The following is a 15817-nucleotide window of genomic DNA, read 5'->3' as shown; positions in this document are numbered from 1 at the left end:
AAGGTATTTATGAATATAAAGGCTCTATAGAAAATATATTTATTCTATCTGCAAGCGCACAGATAAAATACCTCATTGTAGCATTTCACCAGGAGAGTACTCCGGGTATCGTTATTTATAATTTTGTTTAGAATCGGCGAAAGGGAAACAGGGGTATAAGTATAATCTATCAAGGGGTAGACTAGAGATAGACTTGCAAAACATGATTACTAATGAGAAACTCATCACACAGTCACATGCTTTGGCAGGGGGTAAGCCATAATAATAATAAAGATAATGAAGTGTAAGCTCATGGGTAAATAACATAGCGATTAGAAATAGACTACTCCACATAAATATAAGGTGACGTCAGACAAGCAAGAGAATGGATTATAAGTATCTACTATCTACTATGTCGCAATCTACTCTAGGCATCTACAAGATCATATATAGTACTAAAGACTCTTCATTCATGTATAAGGAACATTGCTAAAGTAAATCAGAACATAGCAAGACTTCGCAATACAAATTCTGCCTGTCCTACTAACGGAGGGTGGACTATATAAGCATCAACGAAGCTGTCACCATCACGAACTACCACACGACTTGGCCAATAAGGTATATTTGCGGGTAAATAACATCTAAGCACCACGTCCATATGTGATCTACCACATAACTCCCACGTGTCAAGAGCTTAGCGCTTTGCAAACTTATACATAAACTCATTATCAATCATAACTATATCAAATATAGAACTAGAGCAAACTAGGAACAGAATAAATAGAGATAATGAAATTAGAACAAAGTTGTAGAGAAAGATATGAAATAATACCAATCTTTATTGACAAAGATCCGAAATCTAGAGCGCAATGCTCTATTTCTCTAATTCTATCTAATCAATCCTGTAGAACTTGAAGGAATTAGGTGTAGCTAATTCTAATTCTCTACGGGAGAGAAGTATTCTAAACCCTAACTTAGATGGCTTCCTCTGATAATGATTTCTCCTCCTCCGCTGGGGTGGAGAGGCCTAGCTTATATAGCCCCCTCAATTTAACATGTGCTGTCTAAAAGGTCCTAATATGGCTAGAGGGGGGTGAATAGCCTATTTAAAAAATTATACAAAACTCACTAGAGCAAGTGGTTAGTAAATAACAAAGCATAGCTTTTTGCTCTAGCTCTAATTAGGTGTTTGCAAGCCACCTATCTAACAATTCTAGTTGATATGATCACTAGGCACACAAGAGCTAAGTCACTACTTACACTAGAGAGCTATCTAAATTTTCTATACAAGTAAGTAAGCTACTCTAGTTTACGGGAATGTAAGAGAGAAGGTTGATCTTTATACCGCCGCGTAGGGGATGAACCAATCACCAATATAAACAATCAAGCACCGGGAGAATGCCAATCAAACACAATTGAGACACCAATTTTTCTCCCGAGGTTCACGTGCTTGCCGGCATGCTACGTCCCTGTTGTGTTGAACAAGACTTTGTGGTTCGGTGGCTAAGAGGTGTAGCACGAACCTCGTCCTCACTAGGACACCACAAGAATCTACCCACAAGTGAGGTAGCTCAATGACACGAGCCCTTTACTAGAGTTACCTTTTGGCTCTCCGCCGGGGAAGCTACAAAACCCCTCACAATCACCGGGAGATGGCCACGAACAATCACCAACTCATGCCAAAGCTCCTCCACTGCTCCAATCCGTCTAGGTGGCGGCAACCACCAAGAGTAATAAGAAAACCGTAGCTAGAATGATACCCAAGTGCCACTTGATGCAATCACTCAAGCAAATGCACTTGGAATCACTCCCAATCTCACAAAGATGAATAATCTATGAAGGAGATGAGTGGGAGGTGTTTGCTTAGGCTCATAAGTATGTTATGTACGCTAGAATGCCAAAGGCGTGAGCCCTAAGCCGGCCAACACGTAATTATAGACCCCTCAAACAAATAGAGTCGTCGGCTCTCTCACTAGGCAAAACTCGGGGTCACCGGACGCTTTTCAGGGGGCATCGGACGCTCAACACATGCGTCCGGTGGTCCAAAGTCAGCCACGTGTTAGATTTTGAATCTCACGTGTCCGGTGAGTGTTTCTCCCACGACTTCTCCAAATTTCCCACCGGCGCAATAGAAAAAATGCACTTCATTTTCTCAAAAAGCACCTCAATGTGTGCTAACACCACAATGTGTAGACCAACATGTGCACGTGTGTTAGCATTTTCACAAACATTTTCTTCGAACGAATTAAGTTAGCTCACTAGGTTCTAAATGCATGCACATGAACAATAACGCCTAGTGGCACTTGATAACCGCTTAGCCAAATAATTCCCCTCTTTATAGTACAGCTATCTATCCTAAATGTGATCACACCCTCTATGGTGTCTTGATCACCGAAACCAATATCCTAAGCAATACCTTTGCCTTGATCTCCATAGGGTTTTGTTTTTCTCTTTCTTATTTTCAAGCTGAGCACTTGATCGTATTGTGATCATCACTGTTGACACTTACTAACACCATTTGGATACTAGGTTGTCATCCCCAGCATGGTGCCAGAGTGTACAATGATATTTATGAATATAAATGCTCTCTAGAAAATAATCTATTCTATCCGCAAGCGCACAGATAAAATACCTCATTGTAGCATTTCACCAGGAAAAGTATTCCGGGTATCGTTATTTATATTTTGCTTAAGAGAACGGTGGAGGTAAATAAAATCTATCAAGGCAAAGACTAGAGATAAACTTGCAAGAACATGATTACTAATAAGAAACTCGTCACACAGTCACTTGCTTTGGTAGGGGGTAAGCCATAATAATAATGATAATGAAATATAAGCTCATGTGTAAATAACACAACGATTAGAAAATAGACTACTCCTCATATATGTAAGGTGACGTCGGATTAGCTAGAGAATGGATTTGAGTTATCTACTACCTACTAAGTCACAAGTTATCTACAATGTCATATATAGCATAAAAGACTCTTCATTCATGTATAAGGAACATTGATAAAGTAAATCAGAACATTGCAAGACTTACTCCGCAATACAAATTCTGCCTGTCCTATCAATGGAGGGTGGACTATATAAGAATCAACGAAGCTGTCACCATCACGAACTACCACATGACCCGGCCAATAGGATACATTTGCAGGTAAATAACATCTAAGCACCACGCCCACATGTCATCTACCACTTAACTCCCACGTGTCAAGAGCTAAGCGCTTTGCAAACTTATACATAAACTCAATATCAATCATAACTATATCAAATATATAACTAGAGCAAACTAAGAACATAATAAATAGAGACATAATGTAATTAGAATAAAGTAGTAGAGAAAGATATGAAATAATACCAATCTTTATTGATGAAGATCTGAATCCAGAGCGCTAGGCTCTACTTCTCTTATTCTATCTAATCAATCCTATAGAACTTGAAGGGACTAGGAGTAGCTAATTCTAATTCTCTGTGGGAGAGAAATTCCTAAACCCTAACTTTGATGGCTTTCTCTGATAATGATTTCTCCTCACTCTTGTGGTGGAGAGGCCTTGCTTATATAGTCTTTTCAAATGAATATGGGCCGTCGGATCAAACCGACATTGATTGAACGGTTCTTCTTGATCCTTTAGATCGGTGGAGCACAATCCACGAGGTTGAACGTGATTGGCCACCAGAGGTAGGCGGGCGCCCAAGGGGGGAGGGCGGTCGCCCTGCACCCGGGCCCGATCGGCATCCCGTTCGTTCCCATGGCTTCTGGACTCTTCTAGATGTTAGATAATTGCGCGGCATGTTCATATCTCTATGTAAACCCGACGGGCGGGCCTTTCTTCCATATTTCCTGATAACCCCCTACAGAAATAGACAAACACAAAAACTCGTGGAATTCTGTTAGATAAAACCCTAAGTCTGATTGTCGGTTGCATTTGGATCCTTTTCTTTGTTTATTTGTTGATTATATTTGATACTTAAGGACCGTCAACAAACTCCCCCAAGCTTACCTCTTGCTTGTCCCTGAGCAAGGATAATCTCAGTGATGGATCAGATGTTGCTGTAATGCCTTTAAAAGTTGACGGTACACATGCTTTCAAATGAGACGTCATCTCTAATTTAGAGTAAACTATCAAGACTAAAAACTTACTCATTTTACCTTTCACCATGGGACATATAACCGTCACTTCTGTCTTGAGCAGTTAAAAGATAGAACGGTCTAGTCAAGCGCCATGTCTCTTATTCTTGATCAGCTATAGCTCTGGAGTTTTTGCAGATTTTCAAATAAAACTCAGATATTCCTTGTATGACTCTCTCAGATCTCTCTTTGGTGGTATTTCTGGATCCTTACCAAGGCAGTGATGGTATATGCCTTCTCTCAAAATATGTAGTAATTGTGGTATAAAGCATAGTGACATTGCCTTCTCTCTCATCCTACTATAATAAGGCTTTAATATCTGGAGCTCATAGGTGGGAGATAAAGTATACATACTTACAAAACATTTATTGCATAGTCAAACCATGGATCCAAAGAAACAAATCAATAAGCCAAATCAAGATGTGCATGTGTGGCGAATGAATGGTGTATGGTGATGATGGTGATAACAATGGTGGAAGTCTAATTCTACTTTGCTCTTTTGTGGGGATACATACCTTCCTTGCTTTTTTGAAACTTTATGAGGAGAATGAGATGCTCTTCTCTTTTTTCTCTCAGGTGGGTATCTTGTACCCCTAATTCTACTGTGGGACACTTGTCCATTTTTACCTCTCGTCTTACTTTTCTGTTCTTTCGAGGTTCCGAGCACTTGCTCCTTTTTATTTCCTCGTATATATTTTTTTCCCTTTTTTTTAGAGCACTCATCTCTTGAGATAATATAGCAAGTGGTAGTAAAAAGATAACTTGAGCATTTATTTCACAAGGGAAACAGAAATATTTTTGGTTATTCTCTCTCGGATTAGGAGTAGAATATTTTTAGGTGATTCTGGAGATGGAATGGGTGGATATATGTGGATGGTACTTCCGGAGTAGAAGTAGCATATATGAGTGAACGTGCAAGTGAATCTTGATTTAACCACATGACAAGCTCCTAAGGGTCTACACAGCTTGACCACACTCAATGCTCATAAGCAGTAAATAGTAAATGTGTGGCTCAAAGTCTAGCAAGCATGTATATATGGCTGTGGTAGGAATTTAAAACTCTCATCATACAGGAACTCATCATGCAACATTTTTAAGATTTTCAAAGATAAAATTCTCCAAAATTCTAGCATCTCTAGGAACAGATAAACAGCAGCTCAACCTTCCCATATCATATCCGTTAACAACTTAGACTTCAGATCAAGTTTTCATCCTACAAGTTTAGGTCTAGAGCAAGCTTTAAATTATAACAGTTATGTCTAAACTTGAGAGAGAACTTAAAATTTGTAAATTAGGCAGAGCAACTATTCATCATATCCATGCTTAAGTTCTATTTAGATAAAGATTAGCATAGCCACTTATTTGTTTATTAAACACACTAAGCAAAAGGCAAATATATAAACGTAAGCATAAAATCTTTATTTGATTTTTCAGAATTATGTATATCTATATTCTAAAATAATATAAGTATAAAGATAGATGGATAGAAATACTTATCGGTATAAATGGGGGTGCTCTCCCCCAAGCTGAATTTTGACGTAATTTCTCTTGATGTAGCTAGCAAGTGGCAGAGGTGTATTTGAAAGTCAGCAGTATTCTGACAGTGATTAGAATGTCCTCCGTCTGCCAGTCTTCTTGATTCTTAGATTCTGTGGAGCTCAAATAGACAACAAAGCTTGTGGAACTGATTAAGTGTTAGAATAAATATCTAGCCTTTATCATGTTGAGACTCCTAAATAAATGTTACTCCCTGTTTTTATATTTTCATTTTTATAAAGCAGAAATGAAATTTTTATTTTTATGCCACCACAGTGAATGTACTTATGGGTTTTATGCCACTCGTCTACTCACATGGGGCTTACTGTTTTTCACATTTTTATTTTCTTTTTAGGATAGTATGAATTTAATTAACTAAGTAAACTATTTGAAATAATTGAAAGGGAAAGGATAACTACCAAGTTTACATCTTGGCAAGGCGTTCGGTGTTTTTAAGTCCTCCGAACGGGACTCCGTTTTCTCAATTGTCCTGAGGTTCGTTGGGTGGCGTAGTCGGGACTTCCGGCAGCGCCTCCTCTTCTTGTATAGTTATCTTCATTTTCCATACCTGACTCGGTGCTTCAATCTCCTCTGGATAATTCTGTTTAAACTCTATGTCTTCTGACCTTACAACTTCTCCTTCATAGTCTACCCATCCCTCCTTGATGATCTGCCTCCTCTGGTTGCGTCGTTTTCTTACTTGCTTAGATTCTTCAACGATATAATTAGGGTCAGTAAAATAACAGCGTACCTTCTCTGAGGGGAAGTGCATATGGACTTTTCCTGTTCCAATGTAGATAATTGCTTTAACGATGCTGAGGAACGGTCTTCTAAGGATGATGGGTGGATCATACTCATCTTCTCCCATGTCAATAACTTGAAAGTCTGTGTAGACAAAGTGATCGTCTATTTTGACTGGACATCAGATACTATTCCTTTAACTTCTCAAAATGTCTGATCTGCCATCTGGAGCTGAATGTATGTTGGTCTTAGGGGCATGGTTCCGCACAAGAGCCGATGGTGACTGCGGCCATTATGTTGACGCCCGATCCAGTGTCACAAGTTGCCTTGTAGAAGTTGTATCCATTTATGGAGCAATAGATGCTTGGCATTCCTGGGTCGTCCTTCTTGGTCAAAAGCGGTGACCTAAGTTGGTGATCTTGGCCTCCATGAACTACAGTGACCATCTTAGCTGACTCGGTCCACACTTGCTTGTTCCTGTTCCTCCTGTTGGTCCTCTTCCTTGATTCACGTCTGGATTGATCTAGAATTTGTGTAGTCTTGTTCCTGAATAAAAATGTCTCCTCCCTCCCTTTGATGTAGAAACTGATCTTGGCAGCACTGGCGTAGATGATAGCTCCCGCGGTGTTTAAGAATGGCCTCCCTAGGATGATAGGTGCTCTCTCATCATTTCTGGTCTCTACCACTATGAAGTCTGCTGGGGCATACAAGGTACCAACTCGGACGCAAAGGTTCTTCAATATTCCCTTTGGAAAAGTTATCGTCTGATCTGCAAACTGCAAACACATGGTTGTTTCTAATAAAGGATATGTAAAGAATTTTTCATAGCGTACCCTGGGTATAATGTTGACACTGGAGCCAAAGTCACAGAGTGCTTCTGGGACATCCACCATGCCGATGGAGATCGGGATGACGGGGCGTCCTGGATCGCCTCTCTTGACCGGCAGAAGGTCAGTGGAGAATTCAGTGACGGGGTTACTCCAATTACCTGCATCAAACATGTCTACAAGATTTGCAGATTCTAATCCTTCCGGTTGTGATGGTTTACCGGGGTTAGTAGTAGGAACAACAGCAGCTATTTGATTTAACTGAGATTCAATCATTTTATTAAAGCTAATTTGATTCTTGATGGCAGTAGAGAAATTATCCATTCTATTATTTATATTTTCTAGCATTTTATCATTAGATGCCAATTTCTTAGATAGGTTATCTATTAGCTTTCCTTGATTAGACACTAACTCTCTCAGAGGTGGAAAATTATTATTATTGTTGTAAGAATTGTTACCTTGATAATTACCTGAGTAGTTAGGCCTCTGTTGATTCCAACCTTGATTTTGTTGTGGACGGTTGTAGTAGTAGTAGTTGTTGTTGTTGATGTAGTTCACATCCTCAAGTATCTCAGGACAGTGGTTGCCTGAGTGTCCAGTGTCTCCACACTCCTCACAAGTCATGTGAGAGTCGTAGATATGCATAACTTCTTTCTTATCTCCAGCTCTATCATCGAGCTTCTTCATGAGCATGTCTAGCTTTGCAGACAGCATGTCTACCTCCTTTAGCTGATGCATACCTACACCTCTCTTGCGTGTCTAGGTCCTCTCTTCATTCCAGCTTTGATTGGACGCCATCTTCTCCACAAGAGCTGTGGCTTGTGGTATAGTAAGTGATAAGAATGCTCCTCCAGCTCCAGCATCCATGGTCTCTCAGGCATTGTTGCCGAGCCCATGATAAAACGTCTGCATCAATAGCCAACTCTCCATTCCATGATGGGGACATTCTAGGATGTAGTCTTGAAAGCGCTCCCATGCTTGTGGAACAGATTCATCATTTTGTTGCTGAAAACTTGTAATCTTCCCACGGAGAGCATTGGTCTTGCCCATGGGAAAGAACTTTGCCAGGAAGTTTGTTGAGCAGAGTGCCCACGTAGTATTCTTCTCCTTGGTAGCGTAAAACCACTGCTTCGCGCTTCCTAATTGTGAGAATGGGAAGAGGCGAAGTAGTATAGCATCTCTAGAAACTCCTGATATGGTGAATGTGTTGCAAATCTCCAGGAAGTGTTGTAAATGAGCACTAGCATCTTCGTGTGTCTTCCCACAGAACTGGTTGGATTGCACCATATTGATAAGTCCAGGCTTAAGCTCAAAGTTGCCATCGATCTCTGCAGCAGGTCCAGTGCGGATGTTGTCCGTAGTGGGAGCTGAGAACTCGCGGATCGATTTGTTCGCCATGGCTTCGAACTCTGAAGACAAGTTCCGGTGATCTTCTTGATTGGATGAAGCTTCTTGCTGAAAGTGTTGATGATCTCTTCTTGAGCTTGGCTCTCGTCTTCTTGAATAATGCTTCGGGATTGTCAACAAAATTTCCTCGAAGATGTCTTCTATTCATACATTCCCCTGCATAAGATAAAATAGAAAAATATCGGGGTAAAACTGTATGAGAGAATAGATAAGCTCAATCATATTAGTGATGCGAATGATAACTCAAAATCTTTTATTCCATTCCTGATTAGTAATCAACCTTCCCCGGCAACGGCGACAAAAATGCTTGTTGGGTATTTTTAACATCATTACCGAAAGTAGACTAAGTTCTCTAAATCTAGTAACAGTGCCAAAAATGCCAAACCTATCCCTCACACCACTTAAGCCAAGTTGTCATCCCCAGCATGATATAAGAGACGCGGTATTGAAATATGCAATTGGTCTTCTAAATAAATAATGAATGGGATCTGCAAGCGCATAGATTAATACCGATGCAGCATTTTAACCGGGAAGTATTCCAGGTATCATTATTTATATTTTTACCACAGGGAAGGGATTAACAATCATCACTATTTATTACAGAATAGAATATGAGATTGAGCATCTATCATTGCATGTATAATTGAGAACATTATATCTAACTCTTCATACAGGGATAAGTGTCACATAAAAGATATATGAAATAATAATAGTGACAAGGATAACTAATCTGATCTAGCCACATAATAAATATGATAAGCACCTCAATTAGATACTCTAGAAAGTCATTAGCATGGTATTAGAACGAACTACTAGAATATTCCCTAAGTTATTCTCAACTATATAGTCTAGCATATCATAGTTAGTGCAAGCATACTTAGCAATCATTGTGAGACAAGACTACGCCCATGCATAGTGATATTAGCAAGGAATATGAGAAACATAGCAATCACTCCCCTGTAATAATATTGCTCTGCCAGCCCAATACACGAGAGGGGGACCATATAAGAATCAATGAAGCTGTCACTATCACGAACCACCCCACGATCTAGCATATTGGGTACAATCGCAGATAAATACGGTATAAGCACCACGCCTACACAATATCTATCATTTACCCATGGATCCGATGGATAAACGCTATACGATCCTAAGCATGTATATAGATCCAATCTAACTAAGCCAAGTACATAACTATGATAAACTAAGAACAATATAATCTTGAATATAAGCAAATAGAGCAAAGTCATAAGCAATATATTGAAGTAGAACAAAGTCATATTCATAATATTGAAGAACAAAGATAATTAGAAAGTAATTAGAAGCACAATTAGAGAATTACCAAGAATCCTCCTGACAGATTCGGAAACCAATCGAAGATTGACTCCTTCTAGTTCTAATCCTATGTAGCTATGCTAATCTAGATATCTAATTGATGTGGTGGCTCTAATCTTGATCAGAGGCTTCTTCTCCCTTGAGGAACAATGAATTAGGGTTGAGAGGCTCTCTCCTCCAGGGGCCACGGGGTCTGGTTTTATAGTCCCTTCAAGTGAATATGGGCCGTTGTATCAAACCGACATAGATTGTATGGTTTAGATTCGTCCTTTACGTTGGTGGAGATCTCCCACGAAGCAGAGTCCTGATTGGACTCAGGAGGTGGGCGGGCGCCCTGATCACCTGGGCGGGCGCCTAGGGTCAGGCCCCGTTTTGCCTCCGCTTCGGTCTCGTGGCTTCTGGAGTCTTCTAGATGTAAGATAATTGCGCGGCACGTTAATATCTTTATGTAATCCTGACGTGTGGGCCTTTCTTCTGTATTTCCTGATAACCCCCTACAGAAATAGACAAACACCAACACTCATGGAATTCTGTCAGATAAAACCCTAAGTCTAGATGTTGATTTCATTTGGATCCTTTTCTTTATTTATTTGATAATTAAATTTGATACTTAAGGACCGTCAACAGGCTCGACGGAATGAGGATAGGGCACCATCACCGCTGTTGACACCATTTTTGGGCACGTGTCCAGGATGGCAGGATAGGGTGGCAGTACGATGCGGGTTGCTGATAAGGATGGTTGCCGATGAGGGAAAGGTTGAATGTGACTAAGTCCTCAGGCAGTAATATGGTGCCGATGACCAAGTAAAAAGGTCTGCCGATGACTATGGCAAGGAGATTGCCGATGACGCGAAGGAGGAGTCCAGAAGCTGCCAGTTGTCATGTGGAGGAGTTTCGGTTTGTCACGAAGGATGGTTTTATTATTTCCTTAGTTATTCGCATCGTTTTGTATACGGGTTCCGTGTAATTTGGAATTCGAATTCTAATCGTGTCTGGTCGTAGCTCTTTGAGCAGGGTATAAATATAAGCCCTAGGACCTTGTAATCAAAACATCTATCAATCAATCAAACACACGTTTTTACTCATATTCCAGCATTTACTTTTTCGACGACTTCGTCATACGTTTTCTTTTTGTTACGAGTTCTTAGGAATTCGTCGACTCAAGCTCGGCGTATCCTCAAGTTCCGCGTGAGTACCTCTTAGCCGTGACATCCGGGCGCATCGCTGTTGTCAGGACTAAAGTATTCGAGTTATCACCTTTGCCGATAGTAAGGTCAAATCGGCTGGCACGCCTTAACGTTTGGATCGGGTATTAGCCCTTTGTGTTTGCAGACTAGTTTTTGCATCAACACATCTTTTGGCACGCCCGGTGGGACCGATTCAAGATCAAGATCAACATGTCGATCTCTGACCTCGATCAAGACAACGTCATCCCCGTGACAGAAGCCAACCTCAAGGATGAGCAGAAGCAAGCTGTTGCCCAAGCCATGGAAGAGTTCAAGCAGCAATGCCTGAAGTCTTTCAGCATAAACAGGAGCGGCGAAGTGGTCCAGAAAGATGCACTGCCGGCACCACGGCAGGTCACCTTTGACGCCAATCCTGGCAAGCTTCAAGACATGGTTGACAATGCCATCAATCGAGCGCTGATTAACCAAGCTGGTGTACTGTCTAATACGGTTTTCAACGCCGTGGCAAGAACCTTCAAGGAAGGACAAATCCCGCCGGATTATGTGGGCCCTTCCCATCATCAACCCACGGCACCAGAGGTCACGGCTCCATCGGCTGCCTTGACGAGTGCAAGTGCACAGTCTGCCGTCCCTCCAAGTACATTGGGGACTACTGGTGCACTATCTATGCCGATGGCAACCAACCCACAAATTTCAGTTGGGCAGCATAAACTGACAACAGATATGTTGGCATCGGCAATGTCGAGATTAACTCTTCCTCCCAACTGGTGGGGTTATGGTATGCCTCCAGAGTTGACGCCGGGAACGTCACAGATAACTGACATGAGGGGCAAAACTCCTCTGACATCGGCACCTTCCAATGTGCCGGTGAACCAGAGTCCTCGGTATACCACAACTACTACTGCAAGGCCTCACACTGGAAATCCTCAAGATTCAATGTTCCAGATGCCCAACGCATCGGCAGAGTCAATGCTGATGCAACAGAGGCCTATGGCCCAGTCGGGGTATGTCAATTCAACGACGATACCCAATTACCAATCATCGGCAGCACCTATGCCGATGAACGCTAATAATGGATGGCTTGGACAGCAAGCCTTTCCACAGTCGCCCCAGCAGGGTTATCAGACTACGGGGTTCCAGCAAGGGCAGGTTTATCCCGGGTTCCAAGGTCAGGGAATTCCCAACCAGCCAATAAATTTTAGACAGCAACTCGGAGGACAGCCAATCGGTGGACAGCAGTTTGGTAGTCCGCAGATTGGAGGACAGGTGACCAATACGTTGTTCCATACAGGTCACGTCCCAAACAGACACGTGGAGGTTCGCCACCAAGTGCCGGATCCGCAGCCGCCTCATCGGCAAGATGCCGATGCTTATTGGGCCGATAAGATTGCTGAAGTAATGAGGGAACAATTTGGGATAAAACCCAAAGTCAACACTTATTCTTATCGGACACCGTATCCTCCAGCGTATGATTTGATCCCGCTTCCACATCGGTACAAGGTACCAGATTTTACAAAGTTTTCCGGACAGGACGACACGTCAACCATGGAGCATGTCAACAGGTTCATTATTCAATGTGGAGAGGCTGGTAACAGGGACGAATTAAGGGTTCGTCTATTTTCGTCATCACTGTCTGGATCGGCCTTTACTTGGTTCATATCGTTACCTCCCAACTCAGTAATTACTTGGGCCGATCTAGAGAAGCAATTCCACAGATACTTCTTCTCGGGGGTTCATGAGAAGAAGATCACCGACTTGGTTAAGTTGAGGCAACGTAATGATGAGTCGGTTGAGGGATTTGTGCAGAGGATACGAGAGGTCAAGAATAAATGCTATAGCCTGGTTCTGGATGATCGGCAGCTAGCCGATTTGGCTTTCCAGGGTTTGCTGCCACATATCAGGGATAAGTATGCATCTCAAGAGTTCGAGAGTTTAAGTCATTTGGTGCAGAGGATATCTGATCAAGACATCAAGCCTTTCGAGCCTAAGAGGGCATGGAATAAGAAAGTGTCATTTGTTGACGAAGCAACAAGCTCAGATTCCGACAAGGAACCAGTAATCGGTTTGGCAGAGTGGGTAAAAAACAAGAAGCCGATGTCTTGTCCTTTTGGGCAGAAAGAACCAGAGAAGTTTGCCTTTGACACCGCCAAGGCCGATAGGATATTTGACTTTCTACTTCAGGAAGGTCAAATCAAACTGTCACCTAACCATGTGATCCCGTCGGCAGAAGAGTTGAAGAGGATGAGATATTGCAAGTGGCATAATGCAACTTCACATGACACCAACGAGTGCAAAGTATTCAGACAACAGCTGCAATCAGCTATAGAGTCGGGGAGAATCAAGTTTGACAGTTCTAAAGCCCAGAAGCTGATGAAGATAGACCAACATCCTTTCCCGACAAACATGTTGGACGCTAAGGGGAAGGCTAAGGTCTTAACGTCGGAGACAGCTGAGAAGAGTGCATCGGTAGATCCTCAGCATCAAGTTACTACCGCCGATGCAAGAAGTAAGGGCTTGGTCCAGGAAGGAGCTAGCTCAGGAAGACTTCCTCGGTCTGGTATTGTCATAACTCATAGAAGGCCTCGAGAGAGATGGCAACAACGGGAAGATCGATATCGGCGCCAGCAGGAAGATTATCAACGGGAAGAAGAAAGACGCCGACAGGAGTGGAATCGGCACAGGGATCATTGGAATTGTCCATTCTTCATCCATTGTTGGGAGGAAAATATCAAGCTTCCTACTGTCAGAGACTGCCCTGAATGCAACGGTTATGGTCGGTACGATAGGAACGATCGGCGTTATCATGATGATGAACGGCGATTTAATGGGCCAATCAGAGGAAGGGCGTCAGTTCATGATCGGCTGGGGGGCAGGCTTAGTGTTCGCGATCGGATCGGTGACCGTGTCCAGTATTTTCCCAGGAACCAGGAAGAGCTTGAGGAAATGGCTAATGCGCGGGTTCCCGATGAGTTCATATTTTGCAGAGATGCTAACACACATCGTATGGAGTCAAGGGAGAACCGACGCCCGGCAGTAAGGCAAAGGCCACTTCCTCCATGGTGCCCTCAAGGATTAACCAAGACACAGAAAAGGAGGTTGCAAAAAGTAAAGGCTAAGGAGTTTGCCGATGGGGATTTGGTATGGAAGTTGATTTTGCCAGTCGGGACTAAAAGTTCGAAGTTTGGGAAGTGGTCTCCTAATTGGGAAGGTCCTTATCGGATAAGACATTTAGCTCCTGGTAATGCCTATATTCTAGAAACTCTCGAAGGAGTTGAATTTCCCAGAGCATTAAATGGCAAATATTTGAAGAAGTACTACCCCAGCATATGGATCGACGCATGAAAGTTTAAGTGCCGATAACACTCCTATCGGCTGGATTTAAATGTTCGAGGGCAGACTTAATGTTTCAAAAGATGCCGATAACAGTCTTATCGGCTAGACTAAAAGCTGAAGGCGGAAAAACAAAGGTGTGTCGCCGATGAAAGCTTCAGATGCTCAGCAGCGATTGGATTGCTGATATGGCGCGCAGCCGAATCTGGTTGGCTGTCTCTATCTCTTTGATATCATCATCGGCAGAACCTTCGATCGGCTTCAGCTTCCTCTTCAGTTGCAGCGCTTTGCGACCATGGACGTTTCGTTCTTGTTCAAGATGCTTGATGGTCTCCGGCAGTTGACTCTCTTCTTGCTGGGCTTGGGACAGAGCGTCTTCTACTTGCTTGAGTTCAGCCAGTAGAGCTTCTCTTTTTGCCGATAGATCAGACACTTTCTGCTTCAGTGCATCACCTGAGGACTTTAAGGTGCCGATGTTCTTATGTTTCTCATCGGCTAAGAGTTTTTCTTTCATCATCTCCTCAGAAAGCTGGATTTGAGCAGCTCTATCGGCAAGGCGTCGAGTAGCTCTCTGGTACTGTAGCTGGCGGCTTTCTAGATGTGCAGCATGGAAGAGTGTTTCTTCAGCATCGGCAGGAATTTGGCCTCTAAGGGTCTTGAACAGGGCCTTGGCTGGGTCAGAATCGTTGACCAGTTGAGTTGTGTCTTGATGGAGTATGGCCGATAGCTCCTCCAGCTTAGCTCTGGTTTCTGCCGATACAATTCCAACTGCCCGAGAGGAGCTTGCTTCCTCGCCTTCTTCTTCAAAGATATCAATAGCGAAGGAGAACAAGCTGTTGGGAGAATCTTGTTCCTGAAAATAAAAATGAAGTAGGTCAATTTTATGGTCAAAGCTTCAGCAGACGATACTGATGGAAAAGTGGATGACTTACTTGCTTCAAGGCGATTTCTTGCCTTTGACTCAGAGAGGCCGATGGAGCTGCAGGTTGATCGGCAAATGTTGCCGATAGAGCGATATCGCCTGAAAGAAGACAGGAAAGATTATAAGAATAAATGAGAATAAGTTTATCGGTAGGAGTATTGTTGAGATATGTTACCCGGAGGAGAAACAACAGTTGCCTGAATCGAGGAAACCGCCAATGATGTAACTGTACCTGCCGGGCCAGTTGTTTGTTCACCTACATCAGCTGATATACCTGCCGTTTGAGGTTCTTCCTGCTGGGGTTCTTCCATCTGTGGTGCTTCCTGTGTTGGTTGTGGAGATAGTACTTGCTGTGCCTGGACGTCTGGAGAAGAAGGGGAAGATTCCACCGGGATTGGAAACACCGGAGGAGGAGGAGGAGTTGC

Source organism: Sorghum bicolor, chromosome 7 (assembly GCF_000003195.3).
Source record: "Sorghum bicolor cultivar BTx623 chromosome 7, Sorghum_bicolor_NCBIv3, whole genome shotgun sequence".
NCBI lineage: Eukaryota > Viridiplantae > Streptophyta > Magnoliopsida > Poales > Poaceae > Sorghum > Sorghum bicolor.
This window is presented reverse-complemented; position numbering follows the sequence as displayed.